General features: G+C 47.5%; 1 long non-coding RNA gene across 1 annotated transcript in view; it reads right to left on the minus strand.

Moving 5' to 3' along the window:
* LOC128568034 (uncharacterized) overlaps nucleotides 1–25,683 on the minus strand; it is a 131,124-nt gene that overhangs the window by 39,428 nt on the left and 66,013 nt on the right. The window contains exon 2 of the long non-coding RNA XR_008374973.1: nucleotides 12,284–12,378. This is a non-coding gene — a long non-coding RNA (uncharacterized LOC128568034). The remainder of the gene's footprint in view (nucleotides 1–12,283; nucleotides 12,379–25,683) is intronic.

Here is a 25,683-nt window from a genome sequence, read left to right on the forward strand (position 1 = left end):
AACTAGTTTCTGAAGGCAACAGGAAAACTGAGAGGCAGGTGGCAGGCTTAGGCCACAGGAAAAAAACATATCCCCTTACTATCAATCGCTGAAAAGCAAGAGATACTAGACCGAAGGGAATCAAAGATGGCGAATGACTCAGAACATAAGAAAAACGCTGTGGCAACCTCTACAGTCAACACTTAAAGATTCCTCCAGAGACGCCTGGGGATGTACAAGAGCCCATAGGAGCACGTGCCAGGAGTTCTAGAAGCACAGAACCACATATGGAGTGGAAAAGTACCAGTCTGAGATGGTTGCACCGTGGTTTCTTCCCAGGTGTTTCCTCAGCAGGCTGGCGCGCCACACAAGGCACAGGGAAGAGGTGAGGCTGGGGATAAGTGTGCCCAAGGTCCGAGGGCGTGGGCTGCACCACAAGGACCCAGCTCTCTACTGCCTCTTTTCTGGAAGCTTCTCCTACCACCCAGAGTTGCTCTACCTTATCCTCGTCAACCCTTTCCCCAGCACACTCAAGGCTGGCATGCTCAAACCCCTTCCAGAGTATTCTTTGGGAGTCCTCCCTGAGCCCTATGTCCCCAAACCAGAAAGGCGTGCCAGTTCTGCTGCGTATCTGGGAAGACAGCCTAGTTAAAGCAGTTCGCCCAGGGCCATGGAAACTCCAGAGCAGTTCCACCTTACCAGGGCTGTTTACAATTAAAACAGGACTCCAGAGGACACTAGTGAGCCTGTGCATCAGTAAGTACCTTCATCCAGGCGAAGCTTCCAAGTCACCTGTGGAGTGTTGGGAGCCACGGAGTGTTGGCAGCCCTCGCACCAGACATCTAAGTAAACAGAAGACCCAGAAAGGGGGCTGAGTGGGGCTGGGAACTGCAATTTTCAAGTTTTGTTTAAAGGATTCTGTTGCCTGCCAAGGCGGTGAACCAGGGTCCCAAAGCAAGGTCCAAGAGAGATTTTGGAGTTCCAAGTTCACCAAATCACAAAGTGGGGAAAAAAAATCAAGAAATACATAAAGGATATAAGGCTGGGTGCGGTGGCTAAGCCTGTAATCCTAGCACTCTTGGAAGACTGAGGCTGGTGGATTTCTTGAGCTCAAAAGTTATAGACCAGCCTCAGCAAGAGCAAGACCCCCCCATCTCTAAAAATAGCCAGGCATTGTGGGTGCCTCTAGACCCAGCTATTTGGGAGCCTGAGGCAAGAGAATAGCTTGAGCCCAAGAGTTTGAGGTTGCTGTGAGCTATGACTCCACAGCATTCTACCAAGGGCGACTGAGACTCTGTCTCAAAATAAATAAATAAATAAAAATTTAAAAATAAAAAGAAATACATAACGGATATGGCTTATTCTTGTCCTCCCTCCCATCTGCCATGTCTTCGTCCTCTTCCCTTGGCCCCCAGGCAGGGAGTCCAGGTTCTCAGTTTGAAAAAGACATTTGGGGAAGAGAGAGGAAGAGGTGTTGCTGATTCCCTGCAAAGCCTTGGGCACCTGCACTCTTCTGCTGCTCCCTCCTCCCCAGGGACTGGCAGTAAAAGTCTATTTAAAGAGAAGCAGCAGCTACTAATAATTCCCTACTCATTAGGTCATGTTTAATCTCTTACTGTCCACCAGTATGGTATGTGAACAAAGGATTTCTGATTTATTATAGTCATCGCTGCCTGTTAGTTTTTAAAACAAAAATTCATTTTGATTTTATTAGTGAAGTGCAGACTCTAATTTCTTGACAACCCCAAACTCACCCAATATATTGATTGTACTATTGTTCTCTAGTCTCTTAAGTCTTCTAAAACCAACAAAATACAGTCCTGCCTATTAAGAGCTTTAATTGGTTTACTAATGAGTATTCCCTATTTAAGGACATGATCCTTAACAAGCACACCCAAGTCATCAAGCTCAAATGAAATTTTCCTTAAGTTACTTCCTAAACCAGGTTGTGGCCCCTGTCACATCTCAAATTAAATTTAAATCACAATTCCCAACCAGCCTCTCCACCATCAGTACAACCCTCCGTCCCTCAGCAGCTTTCTTCTTGTGCCCCCTGCCCCAATGAATGTCCTCTCATTTCCCCTGCCTGGAGTCTCTTCAACTCTCTGTGCTACCTGGCCAGATCTCCAGTGTTGGTTAAGGTTGGCATCAACATCCCCTTTCTCCTTCTAGGAAGCCTTCCCAATCCTCTCTAGCAAGGTTTGTGTCTTCTTCCTCTGAGCCTGCCTCTACCTCAGAGCTCAGACGTACTGCCCTGGAACGTCTGTGCCTCTACCCAGCCTTGAACTCCTCAAGAGAGGAGCTTTGTTACCCCTGCGTTCCCAATGTCTTGCACAAATTTATCCACCAAAAGTGGTCCATAGATGCTGGATAGTGCATATATCCAGTGTATAAATGAAGCAAGCCCACCTGCAGTTCTGCGTACAGCATTCACGCCCTCCTCCATCTTCCCAACTTGCACTCTTTTGGTCTAGAATTACCTAAAAACCACATCCCTACTATGAGGACAGGAGTCATGTCTATTCTGTTCCCTGCTACATCCCCAGTGCCTAGAACCATGCCTGGCACATTGTAAGTGTTCAATGGACATCTGTTGACTATATGAATGAATCCTTTAAACTTATTGCTCAAAACCCACCTCCTCTACCCAGCCCTCTCCTTTTTCCAGAGGACCATCCCCCAACAACTCTCCTCCCCCCGCATTCATATCCCCAGGGCATGACTAACTCATTCAAACAGAGGGAAGCAGGAGGCCACAGAAACCCTGGGAAAATCAGTTATTTCAGGAGCTTCCTGCCCAAAGGCAGATATGATCTGAGACTCTCTCAGATTACTGATGATATAAGACCATGCAGGATGCAGAGGGACACCTTCTGTAAATCTCTATTCATCACACTGTCCTGTCTGCATCAGGAATTTTGGTGCAAATATACTGGTTTAGAGGTTAGGTAATTCTTCCCAATGTGATAAAATCCAGATACTGACCTTGTACCACGTACTTTTTTTTTTTTCCTATGTGAAAAAAAGGGGGATGAGAAATGAGTCTCTCATGCAAACTTTATGGGGTTATTTAATAATCAGATGTCGCTAACTATTCAGGTAGGTGGGAGAACAGAGTATTCTGTTCTGTTAACCATTATGGTTGACTGAGAATCGCAGTTTACATCACTCATCCATCCTAAGTTTCCAAGAATTAGAACACAATGAAATACACTTCACAGTAAAAATTCGATCTTTCTTTGATGGTTTCAGGATCTATGCAGCCCCAGATTACCATGAACATTAGCTTCTTTTTGTGAAAGGTGTGCGGAAGCTCTGTAGTTGACCAGCCTGTTTGCAGGAGCCCCATTGAGCGTTGGCTGGGGTACACACTGCACACACTCCGGCTTGCTTTGTGGCCTTGTGCCCACTTGGAAGGGTTTCATGTCGGTAAACTCCAGTGACCCCCTCTTCACTGGCTGTTTGCTAATACACAAGGCCCTGCCTACCCTTCCAACCCTCCTTCTTTTTTTTTTTTAATTTTCATGGATACTTAGTCTTTATTTATAGGGTATATGTGGAATTTTGATATAAGCATATAATGTGTAATGAAGATCTTTCTTTTTTTTTTTTTTTATTAAATCACAGCTGTGTACATTCAACTCTCCTGCTTCTAAACGCCACCTTCCAATTCCAGTGGGAAAGACAACTGTTTTACTTTATCTTTGTCTTTTAATTCCCTTTTCCTTCCATTTATTTTTCTGAAGCACAGAGTTGTAAAGGTCTTTTGGCACACCCAACAAGGCACAGCTTTTCTTTAAAAAAAATTAGGTCATTGCACTGTATAACAAAAGAGCAATAAAAAGCTTATGCTTGGAGCTTAGGTTAATTTTTTAAAAAGCACCTGCCTTTTGAAGACTCTACAGGGACACAGGTGTAAAAAACTTCATTTGACCGTCTCTCCTGCAGATACGGGTGAAAAATTAGAAGGTCCACCTATCCAGACCTAGATTGACCTTCTGATTTTTCAGTGAGGCATCACAACTGGCTAGCGTATTTCTAGCAATAACATCAACTATAATAATAATGATAGCTAACATTTTGTGAGCTTGGTGTTAACATCCTAGTTTTACAGATCAGAAAACTGGGTCCCAGACAGATGGTATATTGCTAGGGCTGAAAGCTAATAAATAAGTTCACTGTTAACTTATACCCATCTGTGTGATGCCAAAGTCCATTCTCTTAACCACTCTGCTCATCTGAAGTTATTTCCAGCCCTGCACCGCATGTGTGGGGGTGACCAGTGGCACCCACAAAAAGCCCTTCCAGTAACCAGTGGGGGCAGGATGATCTGCTGTGGTCCTGATTACAACCCTGGCTTTCTTCCATCCTGCCTGCAGCCCTCTGAGTAACTTAGTGAGCCTTGTTTGGAACAAAACCCCAACAGATATCAATACATCAACCAAGGGCAAGCTTCTCGGCACCAAGAGTATCAATCACACAAGTATGGCACACAGGTACTTGGGGCTGGGGGAGAGCTGGTCACCCACGTGCCTCTCCACCTCCACCATGTGACTTCTTAACCCCATAGGTGGCCCCAAGTGGGAATAGTGTGAGACAATACTTTCAAGTAGGACACCTCTTTTAATTACTGTATTAGTTTGCTAGGGTGACCTAACAAAATGCCACAGACTGGGTGGCTTAACAGAAATTTATTTTCTCCAGTCTGGAGGCCAGAAGTCTAAGATCAAGGTGTCAGCAGCTTTGGTTTCTTCTGAGGCCTCTCTCCTTGGCTTGCGGATGACCACTTCCTCGTGGCTTGTTTCCCGGGGTCTTTCCTCTGTACACCTGCACCCCTGATGTCTCCCCATGGGCCCTAATCTCCTCTTCTTGTAAGGACACCTGTCAGATTGGGATAAGGCCCAGCACAATAGCCTCATTTTAACTTAGTCACCTCTTTAAAGGCCTGTCTCCAAATGCACTCACAGTCAGAGGTTAGCACATCAATTTATGAATTTGGGGAGGATACAATTCAGCCTATAGCAATGTCAAATCATTTCATTTGTCCCTGTATTTTGGTACATACAGCCCTACATATGTTAAATATTAGCATATGTTAATAGTCCACGTTAAATATTAGCATATATTAAGTGACTATGTGGTAATTGAGGATATATTAATAAAATATTTGTGTTGACATTTTATTCATCACAACACTCACATATATTTGAAAAAATGGAGTTTGTAGAAGTGGGCGATAAATCATTCTATAGATGACGTTGGGCACACAGCCTATTTCATCCCCTGGCAGTGCTCGGAGATTCCCCTGGGGCTGGGACCAGGCAGCTGGTCTGAGCTGACTCTTGCCATGGGGAGGCCTCTGAGAAAAGACCAGTGCTTTCCTTCCAGCCCCCTGTCTGTCCACCCTGTGTCTTTGGCTTCTTACAGAGATCATCTGGGGTCTGCAGGCTCTGACCCCAACAAGTTGCCAAAGGTCACCCCAGGTCAGTGGTGTGATTTTCACACAAGGTACTTCTTTTTGGATGTGGGGACATTCTTTCCAGACCTGCCTCCAGTTTATTAGTCGTAAGGCTAGAATGGATAATAAGCATGAAGATGCTCTGGCAGCTATGATGTCCTGGGCCATTGTCAAGTTTTGTTGTGACCATGTTCCACATTTCCTGAGGCCCATGGACAGGTGTTTGCTTACTTTTACATTCCTCATAGCATAGAACACCGACTGGCTTAAACTCTGCACCGCAGAGCCCAGAGCCCCGAGCCCCAGAGGGTAGTGATCCCTGAAGGTGGGGAACGTGTGCCTCACTTGGGAGTTGACCTTCATACCTCCCAAATTCATGCTTTGAAGTTGTAACCTCCAGTGCCTCAGACTGTGACCTTATTCAGAAATAAGGTCATCTCAGATATAAGTTAAGAACAGGTCGCATCCAGGATGACTGGTGTCCTTATAAAAAGAGAAAATCTGGACACAGATACTCACACAAGGAGAGGACCAGGTGAAGGGAAGGGCAAAGATGTGGGTGGCGCTTCTATAAACCAAGGGAAGCCAAGGATGCCACAACCCCCGGAGCCGGGGCAGCTGGAACACGGTCCCTCTCACAGTCTCGGGGAGGGAGAATGCACAACCTGCAGCCACTTTGATCTTCTGGCCTCTCAGACAGGACATTTCTGTTGTTGCAGCGGCTCACTTTGCTCCTGTCCTGGGATTCCCCATATTTGCCAGATGAGGAACTGGTAGCTGCTGAGGGGAACCCTGGGAAGGGCTGAATAGACTGTTCCTCCCCCGGGGCGCTCCCTACAACACCCTGCAGGGTGTGCGGTGTGTGCGTACATGACATGTGTGTGTGTGTGTGTGTGTGTGTGGTGTGTTTGGTGTGTGTGCATGTGTGGTGTGTGTGATGTGTGTGAGTGTTTGTGGTGTATGGTGTGTGGAGTGCAGGTGTGTGGTGGTGGTATGTGCATGTGGTATGTGTGGTGTGTAGTGTGTGGTGTGTGTGATTGTGTGTGGTGTGTGGAGTGTAAGGGGTGTGTGGCATGTGGTGGTGGTATGTGCGTGTGATGTGTGTGTCGTGTGTGGTGTGTGTGGTATGTAGTGTGTGATTGTGTGTGGAGTGTAGGGGGTGTGTGGTATGTGGTGGTGGTATGTGCGTGTGGTGTGTGTGTCGTGTGTGGTATGTGTGATTGTGTGTGTGGTGTGTAGTGTGTGGTGTGTGTGGTGTGTGTGATTGTGTGTGGTGTGTGGAGTGTAAGGGGTGTGTGGTATGTGGTGATGGTATGTGCGTGTGGTGTGTGTGTCGTGTGTGGTATGTGTGATTGTGTGTGTGGTATGTAGTGTGTGATTGTGTGTGGAGTGTAGGGGGTGTGTGGTATGTGGTGGTGGTATGTGCGTGTGGTGTGTGTGTCGTGTGTGGTATGTGTGATTGTGTGTGTGGTGTGTAGTGTGTGGTGTGTGTGTGATTGTGTGTGGTGTGTGGAGTGTAAGGGGTGTGTGGTATGTGGTGGTGGTATGTGCATGTGGTGTGTGTGTCGTGTGTGGTATGTGTGATTGTGTGTGTGGTATGTAGTGTGTGATTGTGTGTGGAGTGTAGGGGGTGTGTGGTATGTGGTGGTGGTATGTGCGTGTGGTGTGTGTGTCGTGTGTGGTATGTGTGATTGTGTGTGTGGTATGTAGTGTGTGATTGTGTGTGGAGTGTAGGGGGTGTGTGGTATGTGGTGGTGGTATGTGCGTGTGGTGTGTGTGTCGTGTGTGGTATGTGTGATTGTGTGTGTGGTATGTAGTGTGTGGTGTGTGTGATTGTGTGTGGTGTGTGGAATGTAGGGGGTGTGTGGTATGTGGTGGTGGTATGTGCGTGTGGTGTGTGTGTCGTGTGTGGTATGTGTGATTGTGTGTGTGGTGTGTAGTGTGTGATTGTGTGTGGAGTGTAGGGGGTGTGTGGTATGTGGTGGTGGTATGTGCGTGTGGTGTGTGTGTCGTGTGTGGTATGTGTGATTGTGTGTGTGGTATGTAGTGTGTGATTGTGTGTGGAGTGTAGGGGGTGTGTGGTATGTGGTGGTGGTATGTGCGTGTGGTGTGTGTGTCGTGTGTGGTATGTGTGATTGTGTGTGTGGTGTGTAGTGTGTGGTGTGTGGTGTGTGTGTGTGTGTGTGTGTGTGTGTGTGCGTGTGTGTCTGGGGCATGCCTGGGAGGGGAGCTGAGAGCCAAACCACTCCCCCGCCCCAGGGCCCCAGCACACCAGGCTGCTTTGATTTACTCCCTGTCAGTCTGGAGCAGAGACCCAGGAGAGGGGAAAGGAAAGCATTAACCCTTCCTGGGCTCTTCTCCTCTTCTTTTCCTCCCTTTCCTGCTCCCCAAATCTAGTGGCAAAGGTCAACCTGGAATGTCTCTTAAGTAGTTCAGGACTGCCATGTGCAGCAAAAAATAGGCATCTGTCTTCTTCATTGGCTGAAAGAAACAGTTGGCAAGACACTACATTTTCAAAAAAAGATAAAACCAGAAGATTCCACTGCCCTCCAGTCCTTATAACCCCTGCCCCTCCCAGACCAATAACTCCCAACAGAAACTACCGCAGAGCCACAGCACAGCTTCGGAAATGGGAACAGAGCTTACCTGAAAACGAAGGGCATGTCTTTTCTGGGTCCAAGCAGGCACCAGAAAGTATCCTTTGCCTTGGGCCCTGCAGCCCACACAGACCGCACAGGCAGGAAAAGGCCAAAAGCCAGGCCTGGTGGCAGATTCCTAAACAGACAGGCTGGCGCGGCAGAACACGGAGGCAAGGGCCTCAAAAAGATATGCAGCCTCATGCACCACACAGGTTCCGCTCATGCGCCTGCATACTTGGGGCCTTTTCTTAGCCAGTGGGGACAGCTTGCGTGGAATGACCTGGTACTGCTGGGCCAGGGACAACTTTGTTTTTGAAAACATCATTTTCTGTAATAGCTTGTGAAGAACTAAAAGCCAAAAATGGAAAGCAGCCGGGGGCCAGAAACTCTCTGCACCACCACTCAGTCAAAGACGATATTCTCACCAGACATCACTGTCTCCTCTACCCCTGCCCATGGCAGGTGCCCATTCCCAAAGGCGGTCTGGGCCAGGCCTGCACTTCCAGAATGCATGACCTTCTTCAAAGGACATCCCCCCATGGAGGGCAGGGGATTTGTTTGGTGGTCCATGGTAAGAAATGGCAAGGATACCCCAGGTTCCGCACCACAGGGATAAAAATCCTGCCGTGTGAAAGACGGTGCCAGGGACGGTTTCTCCTTTAACCCCTCACAGTGGTGCGGGGGGGGGGGGGTTTCACTGGTGTATTGGTCTCCAGTAAGAGAAGAGGAAAGGCGGTGGGTGACCATGGTCAAGCCAGCAGGCCGTGGAATCCTTTGACCCCACTCTATTCCAGGCACTCCAGAAGAGATTAAATGATACGCTTACGGAGATAATTCATTCTAATTTGGTTGCATATAAATGAGTTATTGTAGTTTACATGTGTGACTTATTATGAGCTCAAGGCCATGTGTCCAAGTGTAAACTGGGATGCTTTTGCTTCTCACCTAAGAGACAATGGAATGTTCTATGACGCTCAAAGAGGTGTAAGAGCCATACCGAGGTGGGAGAAAGAGAAGAGTGGGAGAGGGTGTCTGGGGAAAGAGGAAATTGAAGTACCAGGAGGCCCATTATGGTAGAGAGAAAAGTTGCCGGAAGACGTGGGCTCAGAGCAAGCAGACCCCCCACCTGACACAACTCCTCAGCCAGCAACTCAAGGCAAGATGTGAAGAAGATCAAGTCCAGGAACCCTGGGGACCATCCTCATGCTGGCCAGACCTGTGCTCTGCCTCCCTGAATGCTGGAGAGCTTCCAGCCACTGTACCCTCATGTCCTTATTGCCAGGGCCAGCACCATGGCTCTGGAAGACCTGCCTGAATGAGGGTCCATGGTGCCCCCCAGGAAAAGGCGCTGAGGGAATAAGAATGGGTCCCCTGCCTACTCCCAGGGTGTCTGCCCATAGCAGGAAAGAAAGTGAGCAAATAGCTGGCTGGCCCAGGACACCCACGCCAGACGGAGGAGGGGATGTTGGGTTTAAAAAACCAAGTGTTGAAACATTATCTAGGAGAAGTTGGAAGCCACACACACTGCTGGTGGGAATGCAAAATGATGCAGCCACCGTGGACCAGTTTGGGTTTCTCAAATAATTAAACACAGAATTACCAAATGACCCAGCAACTCCACCACTAGGTATGTACTCCAAAGAACTGAAAGCAGATGTTCAAACAAAAACTCACACAGGAATGTTCATAGCAGCACTATTCATAATTCCGCCAAAAGGTGGAACTAACCCAAATGCTCATCAACAAATAAATAGATAAACAAAATACGGCATATGCACACAGCCGGATATTATTCAACCAGAGAAGGAAATGAACTCTGGACCATTGTGCAAACACAAGGGCCCTGTGTTGTGTGATTCCACCATGCAAAATGTCCAGAACAGGCAAATCTATAGAGATGAAATGCTCGTCTGGGCCTGCTGGGTCTGGAGAAGGGACCGTGCAGAAATGAGGAGTGACCACCTGCTGGGGTGGAGTTTCTGCTTGGGATGATGAAAAAATTCTGGAACTAGAATGGACTCGTGCCCCTGAATTGTATGCTTTGAAATGGTTAAAACAGTAAAGAGAGGCCCCCACAAAATGTAGCCAGCAATTTTCTTCCTTCCTTAAGTTCACAAACTTTTTGTCATTCTGTGAGGTCAGACTTGACCCTTTTGGAAGCATCATGTCCCAGGACCTGTTCCTGGGGAGGCTGGGGCTGGAGTCGAACATTTCAGTCCTTCGAGAGACCAGCCTGTGCACAGGAGCTTTGTGGAGGGCTTGACCTCACTTTTTACCTGTCATCCTCGCTTCTCTAGGGACAGAGATGAGGCCGTGGTTATTGCCTTCCTATAAAAGAAACTGAAACTCTTTGGGATGAGGGCAAATGCCTTGCTGAAGGTCACACAGCCTTGGAGCGGAAGCTTCCAGACTCTGGCCCAGTGTTCCTTCTCCCTCAAGCACCACCTGATGTCTTGAGATATCATTTCAGGCCCAAAGCCTCAGGATCACCAGCAGAAAATCTCAGCCTGAAAATGGGAAACTCCACAGCGGGTTGCCTGAGTTCAGTAGTGACATGAGAGAGACTTGTGTCCTTTCTCCATGTCTGCCCCTCTGGAGGTGGCCAGCAGCCCAAAGACAGTGGGGAGTGGTGAGGAAACAAAGTACAACTCGGGGTCTTAAAACTAAGCAGTTTTTTTCTTTTTCTTTTTCCTTTCCCCAAGATAAGTCACCTGGGCCCAGGGCAATGGCTCCGGCCTATAATCCTAGCACTCTGAGAGGCTGAGGCACATGGATTGCCTGAGCTCAGGAGTTCGAGACCAGCCTGAGGAAGAGCAACACCCGGTCTCTAAAAAATAGCCAAGTATTGGGCAGAGCCTCTGGCTCAAAGGAGTGGGGCTCCAATCCCATATGCCAGAGGTGGAGGGTTCAAATCCAGCCCCGGCCAAAAACTGCGAAAAAAAAAAAAAGAAAATAGCCGAGTGTTGTGGCAGGCACCTGCAGTCCCAGCTACTCAGGAGACTAAAGCAAGAGGATCACTTGAGCCCAAGAGTTTGAAGTTGCTGTGAACTATGATACCATGGCACTCTACTGAGGGTGACAAAGTGAAACTCAATCTCAAAAAAAAAAAAAATTAGTCACCTGGCCATGTCCCTTTAAGAAACTGTAAGAATCCCATTACTCTTAGATTGACCCATGTGAAGTCTGCATGTGTGAATGTAGTGAGTAGAACTCCATTCTCCAAAAATATCTATCCATGCCCTAACCCCCAGGTACCTGTGACTATGACCTTGTTTTCAAACATCAAATAATGTTTTCAAACATTTCCCCTTTGCGAATGTTATTTGGTTAACAAGAAATCCTACTGCATTGATCCAACGACTGATATCATTACAAGAAGTGGGACTTTTGGACACAGAGACACAAAAGAGACCCTGGGGAGAAGGCATGTGATGACAGAGGAGAGATCAGAGTGATGTGACTGTAAGCCAAGGAGTGCAGGCAGCCACTGGGGAGGAGGAAGAGGAAAGGAAGGGCCCTTCCCTGGAACTTTCCTTAGGAACACAGACAGCCCTGCCCAGACCTTGATTCTGTAGTATACACTCTAGAACTATGAGAAAATATATTTCCATTGTTTTAAGTCACCCAGCTTGTGGTATATACTTCTGGCAAACCCAGGAAATTAATATAGTAGGGGGAAAGATGGTTGGATGCCAGCCATCTCACATAGCCTTCCCAGGGTGAGCCTGACGTGGGTCACTCCACTCAGCCATCTGTAAGATACTAAGCTGGCTTGGGGAAGGGGCACCAGCCTGGGTCATTGTGCTCTGGGACTCGGCTGCCCATAGAGCAGATAGCATCTTAGTGCCTGGACTCACAGGGGCTGTCGCTGACCCAGGACAGGCCTTGACCAGATCTCTTTCTTATACTTCTTCTCTTTCTTCCCTGACGAGTGACTCTCTTGGGTTCAAGTGTCCATAATGGATACGCAGAGCTCTGGAGATTGGCTGCACAACGACGGGAAAGTACTTAATACTAGTAGACTGTAACTTACAAAAGGTTAAGATAGGGCTGGGCCTGGTGGCTGACACCTGTAATCGCTGCACTTTGGGAGGCCAACTCCAGAGGAATGCTTGAGGTCAGGAATTCAAGACCAGCCTGAGCAACATATCAAGATCCTAACTCCACACACACACAAAAAAAATTAGCCAGATGTGGTGGCACTCACCTGTAATCCCAGCTACTCAGAAGGCCGAGGCAGGAGGATCAAGTGAGCCCAGGAGCTGCACCCTATCTAGCCAAGGCAGTAGATTAAGAGCCTGTCTTTAAAAAAAACATAGTTAAGATAGTAAATTTTATATTACGTGTATTTTGCCACAATTAAAAAAAAATATATCCATCTCCTTCTGTGTTCCCTGGCCCCACCTCCATCTCCGATGACCTCATGTCCTACAACAACTCTCCCTAGCCCCTTGGCTCTGGCCTTTCTGGCCTTTGGGCTGATACCCTTCTCTCGCCCACGATATTCTTCCTCCAGATGTCCTCACATCTTACCCTTCCACGTCCATAGGCTTCTGTGCAAGAAGACCATCCCAAATCACCCTTTCTGGGCAGCAGGCACCCTCACTTTATTTCCCTGCAGCTTCCCTAAGTGCCATGGTCTTGTTCATTCACTCTGTCTTCTTGTGGGGACAGGGGTCTGTCTGCTTCACTCACCGCAGCTCCGGGCACACGATAGGTAAATGCTCTGTGCTGAAAGTGAAACTGTGCTATCCTCCTTCAAAAGACAAGAGAGGGGAACCTGGGGGCTTCAAACCACCCTCCCACTGCTCAATAAATCCAACTTCTTCCCTGGACAACAGGATCCCTTTAGATGCCTCCCAAAACTGACACGGTAAGTAACAGGATTGCATACATGTATTACCGAGAGCTCTCAGAGAAAATAATTACAAAATGCATGACAACCCACACACAGCAAAGCTCACATCTGTGGAATGGAAGCTATTTAGTACTGGCATGATTTAAAACTCCAAACATAATCTGTTTTTCCATGTTTCCCAACCATAGGTAGAGCGGCGGGTCTGGGGTCTGGACACCTGGGTGACCAGTGGCACCATTCACCTGCTGTGTGACCTTAGGGAAGTCACTATCCTTCTCTGGAGCTCAGTTTTCTTTTCGGTTCTGTAAAAGGACCAGGTTGGTGTCCTATAGGTCCCTTCCTAACTAAATATTCTAGCAACTTGGAAAAGTTGGGAGTTCATACTCTTTAAGATTTCTGGGATTTTAAGTTCCTCTCAAACTAATTGATCTGACTCCTTTCTTACTCTCCTATCAGTTGGTGAAGCAACAGCAGCAGAGAAACAGTTCTACTCCAGAGTATAACCACAATGATTCATTCATGTCAAACCTAAATGTAAGGGGGGAGAGAGGATGCAGAACAGCAGGGAAATTTACTCATTCTTAGGATAAGGAACTTGAACTTAAAACTGCATTATTCAAGGTGGCATCACTCACCGTGATGAGCTTTTGTGTTTTTCATGGGATTGTAAGATGTAATTCCTCAGGCATTCAGATGGTGTTAGAATGACAACAGAGTCTCACCCAGTCAATAAAAACGGAACAAACTCTGTCTTTAGGGAGGCCAAGAGTGTGTCTTAAGGGAAGGGCACAAGAAATGAAATTGTTCCCAAAGCAGTTCCAGAGGCTGGGACAGAAAGCGCTCCTTGTGGGTGGGGGGTGGAGGGGCTATGGATTGGGCAGGTGCACTGGGGACTGGGTGGGTAGATTCCAGGATGGGGGTGCCCTCTCCACCCCACAGTGCTTCCCCGCCCCTCCCCACAAGCCTGCCCCAACTCACAAAGCAGGAAGTGGAGCCTGCGGTCCCCTGTCCCCGAGCCCCACAAGCTCAGAGGCAGGCAGGAGGGCAGCCGAAGCTGTAGGAAATTTACCAAGTGGAACAGGAGACTTTGAAAGAGTTCATGTGCTTTTCCAAAGAATGGCCTGAAGCTACTTAAGCCAAAAATAGATGAGAGAAAAAGAGGAGAGAGATCATCTTTCTGGTGATCTACAAAGACAAGACTGTGGCTCTCTGCACCTCCGTCCCCCCACCCGCCAGCCCTCTCACCTTCCTGCACATCTGAGCACGTCTAGCAGAGTGTGAGGCCAGCCCTGCCAAAGCTTATCTGTGAGATGGCCCAAGCAGCCTCAGAGGACTATTAGAAGGAGAAGTTAGACCAACAAGTTTGGCCATCCCCTGGGGGGAAAAAAGCTGCTATATCAAAGTGGAGGGGCCGTTATATTTACAGTCTTCTTTGACCTCTGTGACCAGAATTTGTCTCTGGGGGTGTAGGAAGACAAGTTACAAGTGAAAACAGAGGGAGTTGTTTTTACCTAAAGTACAAATAACTGTAACTATAAAAAATACATTTCTTTAAAAATATGAAGAACTGTGAAAAAATATTTTAAAACTGTGACTCAGGTGGCGCCCGTGGCTCAAGGAATAGGGCGCCGGCCCCATATCCCGGAGGTGGTGGGTTGAAACCCAGCCCCAGCCAAAAACTGCAAAAAGAAACTATGACTCTAACGACTTAGTTGCTCACCACTGCCACCGTCATTCAGGCACAGATAGCTCTATCAGTTTTCTGAGAACCTCAGAGGATGTGGAATCTCTCTGGCCCTCTGAGAACTCCTTATCACTGGAGCACTGTGAACAAGAGTGGCATTGGTCATCCGAGGAAGTGGCAATGACCAGCAGTAGACAAAATTCACTGAAGGCAAAAAGAAGTTTCACATAGTTCTGCAGATACTAGAGGCCTCTCCTTGAATGTGGCTGAAGGTCACCAGGGCTGGAGAGGAAGACCATGGCAATGCCCTGGGTAATAGTGGACAGGTGATGTTCACAAACCCATGTGGTATGTCCTCTGGGTGTGCCCAGGCATCCAAGAAAATATGACACCATGAGTGAGAGCCAGCAGAGAAAACAAAACAGACTCCCAAAGGTTTCAGATATTTGAACCACAAGACATAGACTAAAACAATTCTAGCTACTATATTCAAAGAAAGAATCAACAAGTTTGAAAATTTTAGCAAGGAACTGAGAACTTTAGAAAGTGTCACAGTTGATATAAAAAAGAACTGAAAAGAACTTTCAGATGTGAAAAATACATCAACTAAAACTGAAGTCCAAATTAAAGGATTTAACCACACTTTGAACACAGTTGAAGACAGAACTTATATACCAAAATTAAAGCAGAAGAAACTCTGAAGATTACCGTAGGGGAAGTCAGAAAGATCAAAAACAAAGATGACCATGTAGTAGAGCACACGGTATGGAGAGGCGCAGAAAAAATACTTAAATTTATAATGATGGGGGAAGGAAGAAAGAGAAGGAGGGAGGGAAGGGAGTGGAGGGAAACTTAAAACATGCTGAGGGAAAAAAAGATTACCTTTAACGAAGCCGTAGATAAACAGTCAACTGACTTCTTAAAAAGCCACAGCGGAAACCAGAAGACCATGCAATGATGTCATCCACTTGCCCCAAGAAAAGCCCGTCCCCTACCATGGAAAATGAAGATGTGAGCCACACGCCGTGGGTTGCGTCCAAAGGGCCGGCGCCTCAGGAGGCTGAGGCAGGAGGACAGCCAGAAGCCAAGAAGGAGTTCAAGTCTGCAGTGAGCTGTGATTGCACCAGCTGTATTCCAGCCTGGGAGATAGAGTGAGACCATGTCTTAAAAAAAAAAAAAAAAGATAAGGAAGAAAGAATGAAGGTGAAATACAGACATTTGGGACAAGAAAAAACTCCACAAAACCCCAAGAATGTTCACCTCCCGCAGATCAGTTTGGAAGCTCAGAAGTACAAGAAGGGAAATGCAAATGTCTTCATCGGAAAATGTGTCATCAGATCCAAAGTGTGTTTGGAACTACCTAAGCTTACTCCATGGCATATGAGGGGCTTTGGGCAGATCTCCAAGACAGTAAGGAAGCAGTTGTCACCCGGGGACAGCTGAGCCCCCACCCCATGTTGAGACTGACCAGGAGGCGCGCCATATCCAGTGAGATTCACAGAAAGCAAACTGGGTTTCCAATTATGAGCCAGAAATAAAACATCACAAGGACACTTGCACTGGCAGGCACCAGCTTGTGACAAAGCTGATTCTCTTGTGACACTACTTAGTGAGCCCCAGGGTGAAAAACTTCAAGGATCTGTTTATTTAACACGGGTGAGTAATCACCTAGTCCCCTAGTATTCAAAGAAGAAAATGACATCCAGAGTTTTAAAAAAAATCTGTAAAGTCATACAAAGTAGGAGGTGACGTTGGCTTGGAGCAGGGTGATGGCAGTGCACGTGGAGTGGCGTGGAGATGAGATGTGTGTTAGAGAGAAACACAGCTCAGCTGCAAGTGAGTGGGATAGGCAGCCTAGGGGTGAGCAGATCAAAGATTACTCAAAAATCTAATTTGAGAGGCTCCTTAAATTTTTTTTTTTGCACTCCAACCTGGGCAACAGAGCAAGATCTAGAAAAATAGATCTAGGCCGGGTGCGGTGGCTCACACCTGTAATCCTAGTACTCTGGGGTGCGAAGGCAGGTAGGTCACCTGAGCTCACAGGTTCAGGACCAACCTGAGCCAGAGGGAGACCTCATCTCTAAAAATAGCCAGGCATTGTGGTGGGCGCCTGCAGTCCCAGCTATTTGGGAGGCTGAGGCAAGAGAAACACTTGAGCCCAAGAGTCGGACGTTGCTGTGAGCTATGATGCCATGGCACTGTTCCGAGGGTGACGAAGTAACTCTGTCTCAGAAAAAAAATAATCATCATCATAAATAGAAAAATTGATATAGAAAAATTAAGAGGCAGGGTTAAGGGGAGAGGAGAAGAGAGGGGAGAAAGGGAGGGGAGGGTGCTAGACTCAAACCTGTCATCCTAGCACTCTGGGAGGTCAAAGCAGGATGATCCCTTGAGCTTAGGAGCTCGAGACCAACCTGAGCAAGAGCAAAATAGAAAATAGAAAAACTAGCTGAGCATGGTGGTGATCTGTAGTCCTAGCTACTCAGTGCTGAGGCAGGAGGATTGCTTGAACCCAGGAGTTTGAGGTTGCTGTGAGCTGGTCTGACATCATGGCACTCCAGGCTGGGCAACTGAGTGAGGTTCTGTCTCAAAAAAAAAAAAGAAAGAAAGAAAAGAAAAGAAAACTGGGGGATGGACATGTGGAAAACACAGAGACAAGATTTCAGTTTCAGACTTTAGATTGGTGATGCTTGTGAGACCTCCACATGGAGACAGCAAGTCTACACAGATGGAGCCGAGAGGAGGGTTGAGGCAATAGACATCAATATTGGAGTTATTAACACTCGGTGGATGGTATGTAAAGCCACAGGTTTGTATGACATCATTTAACAAGAATGTGTCTAAGTATTTTGAAAATACAGATAATTAAAAAGAAGAAAATAGGAGCTGGAACATATTCTTCTTAGCAAAGTATCTCAAGAATGGAAGAAAAAGTATCCAATGTACTCAGCCCTGCTAGGAAACTAATTTATGGCTTTCACATGAAAGCTATAACCCAGTTATAACCTAAAAATAGGGGGAAAGAGGGAGGGAGGGGGGAGGATGGGCAGAGAGAGGGTGATTGGTGGGATTACACCTGCGGTGCATCTTACAAGGGTCCATGTGAAACTTACTAAATGTAGAATATAAATGTCTTAACACAATAACTAAGAAAATGCCAGGAAGGCTATGTTAACCAGTGTGATGAAAATATGTCGAATGGTCTATAAAACCAGTGTATGGTGCCCCATGATCGCATTAATGTACACAGCTATGTTTTAATAATAAATAAAAAAAGAAGAAGAAAATAAAAATCATCCATAATGTATCCGCAGAAATCATCATTTATAAGTAGATGTTTAGGCCTCCCAGAATTTTAAGTAAGCATATGTAAGCGGATGTATCGCACGGCAGGAGATCACTGAAGTAACAGTGGTCCTGCCCAGGATTTCCTTATACTCCTGCGCTCTCTCTTCTCTCCAACCCTTGGAGGCAGCAGCCAAGCCATCCAGTGCTCACTGTTTCAGGAAAGGGATGTCATAACAGAAAGTCTTATAGTTTCTGAGTTTCCAGGGGGCATAAAAAGGAACAAGGTGGGCTGGACATAGTGGCTCACGCCTGTAATCCCAGCACTCTGGGAAGCCAAGGTGGGTAGATCACCTAAGTTCAGGAGTTCAAGACCAACCTGTGAAAAAAATGAGACACCTCTTCCCTCCACCTTCTCTACTAAAAAGTAGGAAAACTAACCAGGCATCATGGTGGGCACCTGTAATGCCAGCTACTCAGGAGGCTGAGGCATGAGGATTGCTGGAACCCAGGAGTTTGATATTGCTGTGACTCCCTGGTGCTTTATCCAGGATAACAGAGTGAGACTCTGTCTCAAAAAAGAATGGAAAGGATGAAGATGATCCCCAGATGATAGATTTGAAAGAATGCCCAGGGAACAAGTGCCCCAGTCTAGGTAAAGTTCTCCTAGGGTAGGAGGAGGAAGAGAACAAAGGGAAGCAAAGGGCCCTTCGGTGTTGCTGGGCCCCCAGGATAAGGGCCTTCACCCCACTCCTGGCCAGTTTCTGGGCCAACCCCCTAATGAAATCTGACAACAGCAACTTCCTGGGCCTCTTTATTCAGGTAACACCAAAGGAGGGGACCCAAACCCCAAAGGAGGAGAAGCCGCCAGGTGCATCTGGGTGGTGTGGCATTGGCCCCGCTGGGGACAGAAGCAGTGGCAGGGTCCCAAGGGCCTGAGTGTGGCACCAGGAATGGTATGGAATACTAGAGCTGATGTTTTGCCCAGAGCTTCCAATGGGGACTTGCTTCTTGGTGACCTGTGTGGACCAATGACCGTGGACATCAGTGAGAACTGGACAGACCCCTACATGTGTCTTAGTACCTCGAAGCCCCCTGAAATGTATTGCAACCCCAGGGGAACTAGGGGCTCAAAGCAGGAGTTAAATTCAGCTACAGAAGAATAAAATTATACTTCTTGTCCTACATGATAGATAAATAAACCAGTGGAGGTGGGCTTTGCAGGGAGGCTGGAGATTCTGCAAGGGCAGGTACGGGCCCAATGGGCAAAGTACCACCTGCAACTATTCATAACAGAGCTCTGTACCCCCCAGGGTGGTGGGCTCAGCACATGAGGGAGGGAGGGGTGCTGGCAGAGGGCAACCAAGTACCCACCCGGTCCCCAGAACACAGATGATGAGCTTGGGGAGAAGGCCAACTGTGCCTGCTTCACTCCACTTGGACCCAGAGCCTGGCAGGAGCCCAACTCAGTCTGAAGCATCAAATAAATGTCTGTGGAATGACCAAACGGAGGAACGCAATAAATACTTGTTGAAAAAATACACATATTACATTACATGTGCATATTTATTTATTGGAGAAACACAATATTACTGGAAAATAAAACAGAAGAAATTATTTTCCTCCAGCCTTATTGAGGTATAATTCACATCTAAGAATAGTGTGTGTGTATATATATATATACACTTTTTTTTTTTTTTTTTTTGCAGTTTTTGGCCGGGGCTGAGTTTGAACCCACCACCTCAGCATATGGGGCTGGCACACTACTCCTTTGAGCCACAGGCACCACCCAGAATAGTATATCTTTAAGGTGAGCAATTTGATATCTTTTTCTTTAATTTTCATGTTCACCTCTTCTTCCTTCTCCCTCCTTACCTTGCTTGATATCTTGATATATGCATACATTGTGAAATGATCACCACAATCCAGCTAATTAATGTATCCATCTCCTCACTTGTTACCATTTCTTTTGTATGTGTGTTGTCTGGTGAGAGCGCTTAAGATCTATCATGGTAGCAAATTCTGAGAGCACAATATTGCTAACTGTAATCATCAGACTGTGCATCAGATCTCAAGAACTACTTCCTCTTGGCCAGGTATAGTGAGTCACGCCTGTAATCTTAGCACTCTGGGAGGCCAAGATGGGAAGATTGCTTGAACTCAGGAATGAAGACCAGCCTGAGCAAAAACCAGACACGGTGGGAGCCTATAGTCCCAGCCATTCAGTGACAGAGGCAGGAGGATCACTTGAACTCAAGAATCTGAGTTTGCTGAGAGGCTGATGCCATGGCCCTGTAGCCTGGGGAACAGAGTAAGACTCTGTCACAAAAAAAAAAATCAAATCCAAAAACTACTTTCTCTTGCATAACTGACAATTTATAACCTTTAACCAATATCTCCCCCTTCTTTCTTCTCACTACCCAGCAAAACCACTCTATTCTCTATTTCTATACATTGGGCTAAAATAGAAGAAATTATTTTAACATTTATTCCAATCCCACCACCCCACGAAATCAGAGCATTGAATTGTCCTGTGTTCCCCTCCTGTTGTTGTTCTGGATAAAGAGGAATCACAACACCTGGCATTCTTTGTTTTCCTGAAAAAGTTTTCCTTCTCTAAAGGAGTAATAATTTGCAATTTCGTCCTTATGCCTCCTAGAGGCCAGAGTCTTAGCTGATATCCTCAATGTCCCCAAGCAGAGGTGGCCTGGCTCTCCCCCAGTGCCTGTGCAGTGGACCATGGGCTCCTGCCCCAAGCCCAGTGGGTGGAGGCAGCCCGAGCAGAACCGGCCTTGGCCTGAACAGCAGACGCCGCAGTTTCAGGTCATGATGCAGCCACCACCACCCCTGCTGTCCTCTCCAGGCCTCTACTCCCATCTAGTTGGATGATCTTGCAGATACACCTTTCAGCATCACTGTTTGACGTATCTGAGCTTCTTTCGTTTGAGTAGCTGATCCTCACAGGGAAGCAATTCGAAACACAGGTGTCAACATCAAAGCCGATGTGTGAAGAACTCATGGAGCCCCATGACAGGAGACCCAGGCACTTAAATCCTCCTGCTGGCCAATGAGCCAGACATTAGCTAACAGATCCCAACCCCTGGCGCTTCCAAAAAGAGGAGCGACTCCTGGTGGGACAGCAAAGGGCAAGAAGCAGAGAGAAGGCAGGTCATCGCCATCCCTCTGCTGGCAGCAGGATTGGAGGCAGGGCCTCTGCTAGCAACCAGGTCTCCTCTGGGACTCCAGCTTCCCCAATTCAGGCCCACCAAGGGTCCAGTTCTCACTAATCATGCAAAAGGTGGCCATGGCATTATGCGGTTACCAGTCTCTGAGTTGTTTGTCCCCTACTTGGCCTTTCACTCCTCTCACCACCAATTCCCTATGTTATATTCTCCCTGTTTGAAATAAAGAGATGTCTGCTTTCCCAATTAGATGTTGACAGGACACAAGAGTTGTGTGGTGACTGGAGAATGCACGCCAGACCCAACTAATCGCCTCCTGTCTGCTCTAGACAGGTGAGAGGTGACCAACTTGTCTCACTGTGTCCAGGACATTCCCCATCCTAGCAATGAAAATCTCACTACCTGTGAAATCAACCCTCAGTCCTGAGCAAACCCAGATGGTTGGTCACTCTACTTCGACCAGATGATCCTGAGGAACTGTATAAAGAAGACTATCTTCTGGGTGGGCCAGGTGGTTCATACTTGTAATCTTAGCACTCTGGGAGGTCAAAGTGGGAGATTGTTTGACTTTGGGAGTTTGAGACCAGCCTGAGCAAGAGCGAGACCCTGTCTCTACTAAAGATAGAAAAATTAGTCATACATTGTGGTAGTGCCTATAGTCCCAGCTATTGGGGAAGCTGAGGTAGGAGGATCACCTGGACCCAGGAATTTGAGGTTGCTGTGAGCCGGGCTGATGCCATGGCACACTAGCCTGGGGCAACAGAGTGAGTCTCTGTCTCAAAAAAGAAAAAGGAAGGAAGGGAGGGAGGGAGGGAAGAAGGAAAAAAAGAAAAAGAGAGAGGAAGGAAGGGAGAGAGGAAGGAAGGAATCTTTAGAACACAGTTCTATAACAGAGGAACAGAAGGAAGGGAGGGAGGGAGGAAGGAAGGAAGGAAGGAAGGAAGGAAGGAAGGAAGGAATCTTTAGAACACAGTTCTATAACAGAGGAACAGAAGGAAGGGAGGGAGGGAGGAAGGAAGGAAGGAAGGAAGGAAGGAAGGAAGGAAGGAATCTTTAGAACACAGTTCTATAACAGAGGAACAGAAGGAAGGGAGGGAGGGAGGGAAGAAGGAAGGAAGGAAGGAAGGAAGGAAGGAAGGAAGGAAGGAAGGAAGGAAGGAAGGAAGGAAGGAAGGAAGGAAGGAATCTTTAGAACACAGTTCTATAACAGAGGAACAGAAGGAAGGGAGGGAGGGAGGGAGGGAGGAAGGAAGGAAGGGAGGGAGGGAGGGAGGGAGGGAGGGAGGGAGGGAGGGAGGAAGGGAGGAAGGAAGGAAGGAATCTTTAGAACACAGTTCTATAACAGAGGAACAGAAGGAAGGGAGGGAGGGAGGGAGGGAGGGAGGAAGGAAGGAAGGAAGGGAGGGAGGGAGGGAGGGAGGGAGGGAGGGAGCAAGGGAGGAAGGAAGGAAGGAATCTTTAGAACACAGTTCTATAACAGAGGAACAGAAGGAAGGGAGGGAGGGAGGGAGGGAGGAAGGAAGGAAGGAAGGAAGGAAGGAAGGAAGGAAGGAAGGAAGGAATCTTTAGAACACAGTTCTATAACAGAGGAACAGAAGGGAGGGAGGGAGGGAGGGAGGGAGGGAGGAAGGAAGGAAGGGAGGAAGGAAGGAAGGAAGGAAGGAATCTTTAGAACACAGTTCTATAACAGAGGAACAGAAGGAAGGGAGGGAGGGAGGGAGGAAGGAAGGAAGGAAGGAAGGAAGGAAGGAAGGAAGGAAGGAAGGAAGGAAGGAAGGAAGGAATCTTTAGAACACAGTTCTATAACAGAGGAACAGAAGGAAGGGAGGGAGGGAGGGAGGAAGGAAGGAAGGAAGGAAGGAAGGAAGGAAGGAAGGAAGGAAGGAAGGAAGGAAGGAAGGAATCTTTAGAACACAGTTCTATAACAGAGGAACAGAAGGAAGGGAGGGAGGGAGGGAGGAAGGAAGGAAGGAAGGAAGGAGGAAGGAAGGAAGGAAGGAATCTTTAGAACACAGTTCTATAACAGAGGAACAGAAGGAAGGGAGGGAGGGAGGAAGGAAGGAAGGAAGGAAGGAAGGAATCTTTAGACACAGTTCTATAACAGAGGAACAGAAGGAAGGGAGGGAGGAAGGAAGGAAGGAAGGGAGGAAGGAAGGAAGGAAGGAAGGAATCTTTAGAACACAGTTCTATAACAGAGGAACAGAAGGAAGGGAGGGAGGGAGGGAGGAAGGAAGGAAGGAAGGAAGGAAGGAAGGAAGGAAGGAAGGAAGGAAGGAAGGAATCTTTAGAACACAGTTCTATAACAGAGGAACAGAAGGAAGGGAGGGAGGGAGGGAGGAAGGAAGGAAGGAAGGAAGGAGGAAGGAAGGAAGGAAGGAATCTTTAGAACACAGTTCTATAACAGAGGAACAGAAGGAAGGGAGGGAGGGAGGAAGGAAGGAAGGAAGGAAGGAAGGAATCTTTAGACACAGTTCTATAACAGAGGAACAGAAGGAAGGGAGGGAGGAAGGAAGGAAGGAAGGAAGGAAGGAAGGAAGGAAGGAAGGAAGGAAGGAAGGAAGGAAGGAAGGAAGGAAGGAAGGAAGGAAGGAATCTTTAGAACACAGTTCTATAACAGAGGAACAGAAGGGAGGGAGGGAGGGAGGGAGGAAGGAAGGAAGGAAGGAAGGAAGGAAGGAAGGAAGGAAGGAAGGAAGGAAGGAATCTTTAGAACACAGTTCTATAACAGAGGAACAGAAGGGAGGGAGGGAGGGAGGGAGGAAGGAAAGAAGGAAGGAAGGAAGGAAGGAAGGAAGGAATCTTTAGAACACAGTTCTATAACAGAGGAACAGAAGGAAGGGAGGGAGGAAGGGAGGAAGGAAGGAAGGAAGGAAGGAAGGAAGGAAGGAAGGAAGGAAGGAATCTTTAGAACACAGTTCTATAACAGAGGAACAGAAGGAAGGGAGGGAGGGAGGGAGGGAGGAAGGAAGGAAGGAAGGAAGGAAGGAAGGAAGGAAGGAATCTTTAGAACACAGTTCTATAACAGAGGAACAGAAGGGAGGGAGAGAGGAAGGAAGGGAGGAAGGAAGGAAGGAAGGAAGGAAGGAAGGAAGGAAGGAAGGAAGGAAGGAAGGAAGGAAGGAAGGAAGGAAGGAAGGAATCTTTAGAACACAGTTCTATAACAGAGGAACAGAAGGGAGGGAGGAAGGGAGGGAGGGAGGGAGGGAGGAAGGAAGGAAGGAAGGAAGGAAGGAAGGAAGGAAGGAAGGAAGGAAGGAATCTTTAGAACACAGTTCTATAACAGAGGAACAGAAGGAAGGGAGGGAGGGTGGGAGGGAGGGAGGGAGGAAGGAAGGAAGGAAGGAAGGAAGGAAGGAATCTTTAGAACACAGTTCTATAACAGAGGAACAGAAGGTAGGGAGGGAGGGAGGGAGAGAAGGAGGAAGGAAGGAAGGAAGGAAGGAAGGAAGGAAGGAATCTTTAGAACACAGTTCCACAACAGAGGACCTGCAGCAGGCAAGTTCCCGGTCATTGGTGTCATGCACAGACCATTACACTCAGTCTGACCACATTTGATGTGTGACTCTGAGAAGTCCCTCAAGCTGTCTGTTCCCAGTTCCCGTGGAGTGGAGAGTTAGACTTCTGATGCTACATCTTAGCCACCCCCCGGAGGTACTAAAGGGAAAGGAGAAATGTCCTCTTAAAGCAGCAGTTCTCAACCTGTTGTGAGCTACAGGAACTGTACTAAAGGCCGTGGCATTAGAAGGTTGAGAACCACTGTCTTTCACCAACCAACTCCCCACTCCAGACCTGGGCAGGGGACGTGCCTCGACTCCTCGCAGTGTAAACACAGGGTGCAAAAGCATGCCACAAGCCAATACTGTACCTGTCACCCTCCCTCTCTCCTCCATGGGCCCTGAGGCTACACATCGTCCTTTGGCCCCTAGTTTTGGAAAAATCCATGCTTCCTACATTCTCATACATTTAACTTGTAAAATAGACTGTGATGTTATTATTATGTAATGTAATTAAAACATCCAACTTAAATATTTAAAAAAAAGAAGAAGAAGACTGCTTTTTCACATGGCCTTGGTGACCAACCTGGGGAACACACACACCCAGACAAGGCAAGGAAGCCATAGGCAGGGAAAGCTGTACAGAGGGCAAGTATGATCACTGCCCCAGCTCACTCTTCAAGTGACTGAAAGAGTATCAGATGGGCACAGGCAAGAACACACATGACAAATGCATGACACTGTCACAGACACGTGTGAATGGGAGCCCGGCAGCAATTCCTCGTGTTGTGATTAGATTTGGGGGTGCTCTGAGTTCCTTGGGAGAGCCCCTTTCTAGGCCTGGCCCCCTCTTCCAGCTTCTCCTGCCAGGAGCCATCTACAGAGACTGTGGGCTGTGAGTCCTTCTTTCTGGCTCACCCACATGGCTCTCCACACCGCTGCACCATGGTGGCTCTCCCCCCAAGGCCAGAGGGCCAGTGATGATTCCAGAGAAGTGACTGCACACACAGGCCCCAACCCCACTACCAGCCTCACTACCATTCCTCCAGGATACGAGGAGGAATCTCACTCCCCAGGAAAATAAAACTTTGTAGAGAAGGATTA

Source organism: Nycticebus coucang, chromosome 16 (assembly GCF_027406575.1).
Source record: "Nycticebus coucang isolate mNycCou1 chromosome 16, mNycCou1.pri, whole genome shotgun sequence".
Classification (NCBI taxonomy): domain Eukaryota; kingdom Metazoa; phylum Chordata; class Mammalia; order Primates; family Lorisidae; genus Nycticebus; species Nycticebus coucang.